Source organism: Marmota marmota, unplaced genomic scaffold, assembly GCF_001458135.2.
Source record: "Marmota marmota marmota unplaced genomic scaffold, marMar, whole genome shotgun sequence".
NCBI lineage: Eukaryota > Metazoa > Chordata > Mammalia > Rodentia > Sciuridae > Marmota > Marmota marmota.
Window position 1 is genome coordinate 1,425,009 of NW_026000102.1, and position 9,976 is coordinate 1,434,984.

Consider the following 9,976-nt stretch of genomic DNA (forward strand, 5'->3'; position numbering starts at 1 on the left):
CCCCCCCGCCCCCCTCCCCTGTCCTGTCCGAAAACCCAACAGTTTCAACAAGCAAAGGGAAGCCACGCGGGCTGTCTTAAAGGGGTCGAGCAGAGGCCACCCTGCGCGGGGCACCAGGGGCTGATCCACCTCCTTCTCCACCTCCCCCAGGTTAGGGGTCCTAGAGGAGAGGGCCAGGCTGGTGGGCAGTTGACCCCTGACCCCACTCCCTCCACCCTGGCCCCCGTGGCTGTGGTCTGAGATGCGTCCTTGGCTGGCACAGTGTATCTGAGTCTAGCTCGTTCTCCCCAGGAACTCGTATCGGGCCCCCCACCCTGGTCCTCCCACCGTTTGCTTCCTATGGCTCTGCTCGGCGCCCCCTGATGAGCAGAGCCTTCCGTCTCCTTCCCTGCCCAGAGCTCTTGCTTCATGAATTGCAGTGTTTCACGAGCGTTTACCTAACACACATCCGTGTGTTCAGCTGATGCTTCTTGAGCCCCTCCTCTGAGCCAGGCCTGCACCAAGGACAAAACGCTGACGAGGACTCACCCTGCCCCGGAGGAGCCCAGCATCCAGTGGGGCAGAGGGACAGGCTGCACGACTTGTGAACCCCTCGGTGCTCCAAGAGAGATGGGGGCAAGAAGCACCTCGTGGAAGTCATCACCACAGAGGTGACCAGGGGAAGTGCATTCCAGACCAAGGAACCAACCAGGAGGGCTCAGAGGCAAATGTACCCGGGGGGGGGGGCGGGGTACAAGTGGCAGGAAAGCAAGGATTCATCCACTTGCTCGTCCTGATAGTGGCACTGGTCTCAGATTTGAAAACCAGAAAGCAGGGATCAGGCCTGTGACAATGGCTCCCTGGGGAAGTGATCCTGGTGTTGGTGGTAATATTGGCTGTGGTGCTGGTGCTGGTTATGGCTATGGTGATGATGGCGGTATTGGCTGTGGTGGTGGTGGTGGTAATGGAGGTGACCCTGGTGATGGCAGTGGTGACGGCGGTGGTGATGAAGGTGATCCTGGTCTTAGCTGTGGAGATTGTGGTGGTGATGGAGGTGACCCTGGTGATGGCAGTGGTGTTGGTGGTGGTGATGGTGGCAGTGAAGGTCGTGATGGTGATGGTCGCGGCGGTGTTCACGGTGACTCCCACCTGAGCGAGTGAGGCAGGCCGTGCTGTTGCAGGTAGTGCTGGCGCTCATCGTCGGTGGTGAGCCTGAGGATGGCTGTCACGATGACAGCTGAACAGAACCATAGGGAGTATTTCTCCCTGCGTGTCTCAAGGCAGGAAGCGGAGACGCTGGTCATGCTGTAGGGGAACATCAAGGCCTAAGAACTGACAATTTGGCTACAAGTGTCCAGTGTGATGATGAAGCTAAGGATAGAAACGGGGCAAGAAGCAAAAAGGCCTTGAGCCAGGAGGCGGGCAGAGTTGGGGCCAGTTAGGCACAGGGCTCAGGTTCAAGTCTGGCCGCAGGGGACTTGGTGGCATCCTTTGTCTAGCAGCTGGTGTGGGTGCTGGGCTGAGCCTCGTGGCCTAGAGGACTCCTACAGGCCCGACTTTCCAAATGGACATGAACCACAGCACTGTGAGTCCTGGGGGCTTCCTGGGGTCTGACAGAGGAAGCTGGGGACGGAGGACCCCACGCATCATAAATAAAAGTTACCAAAATGTGTCCTGAGGTTTAAAAAGAACTTTCCCCTCCCTTCTCTTTCAACCCACAGCGACCTTTAGAGGTAGGCCCTGATTCGCTTCACAGACGAGCACCGGCTTTGCCTGGGCCTTCCTTTCTCCTCTTCTTACCCTTGGTAACTCTGTCTGTCCTTCTGGCCAGCTCAGTGGTCACCTCCTCCAGAAGTATCCTGATGGTCACCCCAGTCCTCTGGTGTCCTGGTATCCTCAGTGGCCACAGGGAACTTCTGGAGTCTTGCCTCAGGGTGAGACCGCTCTTGAGCTCAGTGTGGGTAGGGACCTGCCCCTACCTCCAGCCCAGGTGCCCGGCACAGAGCCTGGCTCAGGGGTGCTCAGGAAATGCCAGACTTATTGGCCTGCTGGTATTACTAGCTGACTTTGGGCCCCTCTGATGGCCCTGGCGATGTCCAGAGTTGGCAATCCCACTCCACTCTCAGGCCCTGGGTCAGTGCTTTCTCCTGGCAGTCGGGACACTGGCTGAGCCCCAGGGGAGACGATGGAACATGGGCAGAGGTGGCTCAGCTGACAGCTCAGGACCAGTGGAGGAAGGATTTGGGGCTGGGAATGTAACCGCCATGTGTGGCTCCTATGGACAGAGTCCCTTTTGTATTCTATTGCCTGGCCCAAGGGCTGGCTAATGGCCAGGCGTGTGAATTTGACAGCATCAGACCCAAACCAGCCTTGTCTGTCCTTGACTTGACCCTCCCTGGGTCTGGATTTTTTTTTGTATTGGGAGTTGAACCCAGGGACTCTTAACCACTGAGCCACATCTCCAGCCCCTTTTTATATTTTATTTTGAGACAGGGTCTCACTGAGTTGCTTAGGGCCTCTCTAAATTACTGAGGTTGGCTTTGGACTCGTGATCCTCCTGCCTCAGCCTCCAGAGCCACTGGGATGACAGGCTTGTGCCCCTGGGCCTGTCTTGAAAGAGTGAGCCAAGCTTTGGGGGACTTGGGTGGGACTTTGGCCAGTGCACCAGGCAGCATCCCGGCTGAGTCGCGACACCTCCCCAGGTGCTGGAGGGCAGTAGGAGTCTTCCTCACCCTCCCACCTCTTAACAGTGAGGATGGATGGAAAGGCACTGCTACCCTATGGAAGGAGGTTGATAAAAAATCACAGATTCATGGTATTGTTATTGGCAACAGCAGTAAAATGAGCCGCTCACCTTTTGCACTGTGTTGTTGACTCTCAGAGAGCAGAACCCAGTCACACACGGTGGCCCCTGAGCCCCAGAACAACCCTGAGGGCCGACGGAGCCATAGTCACAGTAAGAGCAAAGGCAGCTCCCTGCCGGGCGCCAGGCCCTGGGTCAGTCGGGTCTGCTGGGGCTCAGGCACCCTGCGCGTGGCAGGCTCCGTAGCTCTGACGAGGTTGTCCCTGCCACCTCCGGCCTCAGCCCATAGAGTGGGCTGCTGCAGCCTAGCACCCCAACAGCCCACCGCAAGGGCAGAGGACACCCTCATGGTCCTGATGTGTCCTCTGCTCCAGGGAAACAAGCCCAGAGTAGGAGCCTTGCTCTGCCTCCAGCTGCCTGCGCCCTCAGCAGCCCCTGGTCTCAGCCCCACCAGGGGCACCAGTGCTCTCCAGGGTTCTGTGACTGCATCCATTTAACACTATATTCTGGGCACCTTAACCTCCCTGACTGTCCAGAGGCTGCAGACATGTGACAAATGGGACCCCCCTGGGGGCTGCCTTCTGGAGGCTCGAGTCCCTGTGGAGGTTACAGACGAGGAAGGGAGACCAGGCAGGAATGGGCCTGTGGGGGCAGTGGGGGCAGGTGCAGTGATAGTGACCAGGGCTTCTGTGAGGGTGGCGATCTCTGATTCCAATAATCGAGAGTCACTCCCTGGGAAGTGGCAACAGAGAGACTGGACCCAGGTCGACTGGCCCCCAGCCCCTGCCAGTGGGTCAAAGCTGGCTGGGTGGCAGTGGACGAGCGTGCTGGTTAAGACTGAGGCTTGGCGACTCGGGAGGCCCCTTTCCCCTCCTCGTGCTCAGCCCGAGCTCTCCTTGCTCTCTTCCTCCTTGGAGGGTCTCTGTCCAGGCAGAGGGCGCGACTTGCTCGGGCTTCAGGGCAGACAGTGGCACAGCCAGGGCTAGAAGTTGGGGCTCTGGACTCCACGCCCTCCACTACCCTGCAGTGGAGTGGAGAGGTCCCTGTCCTCTGGGCCCAGCTGCAAAGAGTCCAAGGCCTCAGGAAGGAGGCAGTGGATGTGGTACAGGGAACTCAGGCCTATGGCTTCACACACCCAACTCCGGGGTCACCCCAGGGCAGAGGTTCTGTCTTGCTGATATGGCAGCTGCCAGTTACCTGGCACCTGGCCGGGTCAGGCACCTTCCGCCTGCCATCTCATACAAACCCCACTGCCGCTGGTGGACTTCATTTCACTGGGGAGGAAACTGAGGCTCAGAGAGGTGAAGGAGCTTGCCCCAGATTGCACAGCAGGAAGAGGGCCGAGTAGTGTCCCAGCCCAGCTCTGCTGACATCACCTGCCTAGGGACTCACCTGGTCAATCAAGTATGGCACCCTGTGTGCAGGTATTTCTTCCCACTTTGCACCAGGCAGTGTTTTGGGGCTGAGGACAAAGACAGTGTCCGTTTTCTCAGGAAGCTCAGCTTGGTCAGGGCCGTGGTCTAGACTAACACCAAACAGACCTTTTGCTTACTGTAAACACCATATAGCTCCTTCTTGCCCCTTCCTCTGGTTTTGACACAAAATTCACCTTCTCAGATGTTTCTAGGATACTTGGTCGAAGGTTTCTGGTCCATCTTTCATTTAATTTATTTCCTTTTCGTTTTGCTTCTTTTCTTTTCTTTTTCTTTTTTCTTTTTTTTTTTTTCGGTAAGAGGATTATACCCAAGGGTGCTATACCTTTGAGCCACATCCCCAGCCCTTTGTAGGTTGAGACAGGGTCTCACTAAGTTGCTTAAGGCTTTGATAAGTGGCGGAGGCTGGTCTTGAACTTGCAATCCTCCTGCCTCAGCCTCCCGAGCATCTGGGACTAGAGGTGGGCACCACTGCCTGGCTCTTTCCTTCCTTCCTTCCATCTCTTTCTTTTCCTTTTTGGCTCTTATTATTCTCTAAACACCATGCACCCAGTTCCTGTGAGTTGGTTACTGTCTCTTCCGCTGGGTCAGAGCTTGGCAAGCTGTAGCCTGTGGAATGTAGCCCGTGACCACCTCTTCGTGTTTGGGGGGGGAGCTAAGAATGACTTTTACATTTTTAAATGGCTAAAAAGTAATCAAAAGAAGAGTAATATTTTGTGACATGTGACAATGACATGAGATCCAGATTCCAATATTCATAAAGTTTTATTGGAATACAGCTGTCCTCACTCATTCACATGCTGCGGCTGCTTTTGCGCTGAGATGATGGAGCTGAGCGGCCACCACAGACTGTCTGAGGCGCCCTCATTGCTGCTCAGAGTACTGCAGATGTCAGTGCCGGGGTGGTAACTCCATGCTGCCTCTTAGCCCACAAACCCTAAATACCTTCTATCTGGCTTCTTCTTCTTCTTCTTTTTTTTTTTAAGAGAGAGAGAATTTTAATATTTATTTTTTAGTTTTTTTTCGGCGGACACAACATCTTTGTTTGTATGTGGTGCTGAGGATCAAACCCGGGCCGCACGCATGCCAGGCGAGCGCGCTACCGCTTGAGCCACATCCCCAGCCCCCTCTCTGGCTTCTTGTAGACGTCTTTAGACCCCTGCACTAAAATGTTGCTGACCATCAGAAAGCAAGGTCCCTGGGCTGGGGGCTGGGATGTGCTCCATGATAAAGAGTCTGCCTCACATGCAAACCCCTGGCTTCAATCCGTAGTGCAAAGAGAGAGAGAGGGCTGGGGCTAGCATGTGTGAGGCGCTGGGTTCGATTCTTAGCACTGTGCGTAGATAAAATAAGGTCCACCAACAACTAAAAAAATTTCAAAAGAGAGAGAGAGAGAGAGATAGAGAGAGAGAGAGAGTGCTCCCCAAGGCAGGGAGTTTGTGTCTGTTCATTTACTGCCATGTTGCGGGCATTTACAACAGCGTTGGGACTTTTGCTTCCAGACATGATGTAACAAGTGCCAGATTTACTCTCTCCCCTTAGAGTACCAGAAACATGAGCAAAAAAATCCATGAATCAATGGAATTCAGAATTGGATGATAGGCAGTGCAGGACCATGATCCCCAGGCGAAGGCAAACAAAGGACGAGGGTCCTGTGACAGCCCCGGGTCCTGCCTGAAGAGCACTGGGAGGCCAGAGCGTGAGGAAGGAGGGAGCAGGCCAGTCAAGCTTGTTAGTCCCACAGAGTCCAGGACCCAGAATGGAGTTCAGGAAGATGGAGCAACTAAAATCTGGGGGACAAAATGATGAAGAGGAGGGAGGGAGGTCACAGAGAGACATGCAGAGATCATGTGAGCTGGGGTGAGAGAAAAGACCTCCGACCCCCCGGGGAATCTTCTGGATTAGGCCTAGTCTAATTGCAAGTTGTTCCCAAGCAGCTCAAAAGCGAGCCTTGACAACAGCAAACCAATTTCAAATAACTCGACCGCATCCCAGAACAAAGCAGCAATCTTTAAAAGAATACAACAGAATCCAGCACCAACACTGTGGAGTTTAAAGTGTCAGTGGAATAAATAAGTGAACCGCGGAGGGTGAGAGCTGGATCTCTCATGGTTGGAGGAGGTTACAGACTCACAGGCAGGAAGGCTGGAATGAACCCTGTGGGTCAGCGATGGAGACGTCAGTATGAACCCAGGTTTAACTTAAAGCAGATTCAGATGGGCAGATAACAGAAACGATTCTAGATCTGTGTACGAGAGGTTATGCTTCCTGAGAGGGCTAGTGACAAGGAAACCCTGGCAGCAATGGGCGCCCCCAGCCACCTCTCAAATTCTAGTACAGTTCTCCAGGAAGAGGGGAAAGGGCAGGCTGCAGGCCCAGGGCAGGGGCACAGTCAGAAGAGCTTGCGGTACCAGAAGGTAAGGACAGGCTCCAGTAGCACAGGGCATGTCACAAGCACCCAGGAAACAAGCTGAAAGAGCTCTCATGGGCCAAAGATGGAACACTTTGGACAAGAAAATAAAATAAATATTGGATTATAACCCAAAGTACAAAATAAGTATGTGTGAGTCCATATATGAATAAATAAAATGGGGGGTAAGTCTTTTTCCAGAATAATTTCCAATAATATGTGTAGATAGTGCCCCTAAAGGAGGTAGAGCTTATTTCAAATGTTGATTGCAATTTTTATCTGCAGAAGTTTAATTGGAGCTTTCTCAGTATTTCTGAGTCTGGGTTACACTTAGTGGCTTGCTTCTGAAGGATAGAGAGGAAAAAAGCAGGGGCTGGGGTGGTGGCTCAGTGGTAGAGCACTTGCCTAGCAGGTGTGGGGCACTGGGTTCAGTTCTCAGCACCACATAAGAGTAAATTAATAAAATAAAGATCCATCAGCATTTAAATTTTTTTAAAAAAGAAAAAAAAGCAGTGACTTTACCATTCCTAGTGGAGGAAACCGGCAACCACCACCTCAGCTGGCCCATGAGGGATGACATAATGTGGCTTCGCCTTCTGGAGAGGATGTCACACAATCCCCAGGAGGATGCCCTGCAAAGGCCCTTCACCTCGGTTGTGTGCCTTCTCCAAACCCCACAAGTCCAGCCTGACCACGGGAGAAACTAAAGACAAACCCAGGAAGCATACAGTGAGCATTCCCCTCCTCAAGATGGTCAAGGTCTACACTGTGTACACAACCAGAGATTGGAAAACTGTGCTCTACCTGTGTGATAAGAATTGTAGTGCATTCCACGGTCATATATAAATTTTAAAAATTAATTTAAAAAAAGATGGCCAAGGTCTTAGCAAGAGACTAAAAAGTGATCACAGACCAGAGGATACGGGGGAGAGGCATGGCAACAAGTGTCATGTGACGTTTGGGATTAGATGCTGGAATAGAAAGAGGACGTTGATGGAAAAAAGAAAAAAAAAAGGTGAATCCCAAATACAGTTTGGAGTTTAGCTAGCATAATGTGCCAACGTCAGTATGGTAGTTTTGAAAAATGTGCCACGGTGACGTGAGACATTAGCAATGGGAAGACTGGGTGGGCAGCGTGGGGACATTATCTGCACTATCTTTACAGCCTTCCAAAAGCATATTTTTGTGGTGCTTGGGGTTGAACCCAAGGCCTTACATGTGCTAAGCTAATGTTCTACCTCCGAGTCAGCCCAAAGTTAGAATCATTTTTTTTTTATATTCTTCAGTGCTAGATATTGTTACCAGGTCCTCTTACATGATAGACAAGCACTCTACCATTGAACTCTCTCCCAGCCCTTTCAGCTTTCCTATAAATCTAAAGTTATTTTAAGTTTTAAAGTTTATTTTTTAAATGTCCAGCCTTCAATAAAAATTACCAGGCAAGCAAAAGCAAGGACAGAGGCAATCATGACTCACAACCAGGAGAAAAACCAGTCAATAGAAGTAGACCTAGAAATGTCACAGAAGGTGGAGCTGCAGACAGGGTTGTTTGTGGCAGCAGTCATGAAGGCTCCGCTCATGTTCAGGAAGGAACAGAAGCATGAGAGATGCAGAAATACTGAGAAAGCTCCAATTAAACGTCTACAGATAAAAATTGCAATCAACATTTGAAATGAAAATGGACCCACAGGTCCAAGAAACTCAGATGGGCCCCAAACAGAAGCAATTTGAAGGAATCCATAGGACAAATTGCTAAAAACCAGTGAACAACAACAACAACAACAAATGCCTAAGAACAATAATGACAGAACAGTGTTTGGGCGAATCGGTAAATATGTCAAATAGTGAAGTTAACAACCATTCTAGAATGTGACCCAAAAGCTAAGGAGCGGGACTGGGGATGTAACTCTGATAGAGTGCTCGCCTAGCATGCACAAGGTCCGGAGTTCCACCCCCAGCACCACCAAAAAATAAAATAAAATAGAAGGTATGGAGAAGAATAATAAAACAGGATGAAAGGACAAGGGAGGGCTGGGCCCAGGGGGAGGGCTATGCTCTTTCCACAGGGTGGTTTTAGGAACAGGGCATTTGAGTAGACCCTAGCGGAGACGAGGGAGCCGTGGATCTCCAGGAAGCGATCCCACACAGAGGATCGCTTGTTCAAAGGCCCTGAGAAGAAACCATGTTCATGTTCTGGTGTGTCCAGGGAGGAGCAGGTCAGAGTAGCAGAGCAGGCAAGAGGGAGAGACAGGGTGTGGATGGTGAGGCTGGGCTTTGTGGTCAGCGTTAGGTCTTTGGCTCCTACACCAGGTGAGACGGAGTCCTTGGAAACCCTTGAGAAGTGGTAAGGTCTGAACGAGGTTGCAGAAGTTTCTCTCTGGACCAGGTGGGGACAGGGAGACGGTTAGGAGCCACCACAATGGCCCTGAGGGGGAAAGGATGTGGATGCAGAGAGGGCCACGCCAGTGGGCTTGGCGAGCGATGGTTGGATGGATTCCGGAGGAGTTTTGAAAGCAGAGACACCAGGATTTGCCCAAGGGTGTGGGTGTGGGGGTAGGCAGCCAGGCAGGAAAAGACTCCAGAGTTTCTGGGCCTGGGTTGTTAGAGGAATCAAGCTGCTGTGTTAAGAAGGGAAGACTCCACGGTCATCGAGTTTGGGGTGCAGTGGGGATGAGGGGAGCAAACGAACAGCCGTGTCCTGCCACAGTGGCAGACATCGGCAGGAACCACCCCGCTCCTTCTAAATGTTCTTAGTTGTGGCCTCAAAATCCCCTCTGCACACACTATAGGTCCCGCGTGGTCTGCCAGGAGACACGGGGTGGAGCAGTGGCGGAGTGGCACAGGGGACCGGTCCCTGGGCTCCCAGGGCTTCCATCCTGGCTCCACCCCTGGGGCTTTGGGCTTATGATTTGGGATTAAGTAGCTCATTTCATGATTCTGAGCCTCAGTTTCCTTACTTGTTAGTGTGTTGGAAATTCCTAGTTGCCTGATTATGAAATGGGGTGATACTTGGCATTTCCCTCAGTGGGGATGAGATGGCGGATGGCGCAACACAGAAGGGCCCATAAATGGTGGCTGGTACAGGCCACCACAGCTACCTGCCAGGTTGCAGACTTTGTGCAAGGAAGAGCCAACTTCATGGCCCCAGGAGCAGGTGAGCAGGGAACAGAGGACCCTGGAACAGAACGAGTACCCAGGTTTGATCTCTGCCCCGTGGGTCCTTGGCCAGAGTTCTGGAGAGAGCCCTGCACGGGCCCAGATGAAAATCCTCCCATTTTTGGACAGAGTGGGCTGTCGTTGAAATATAAGAAGTCCCTGTTGAAAAATGTCCCTGCTGTGAGCACCGCTGGG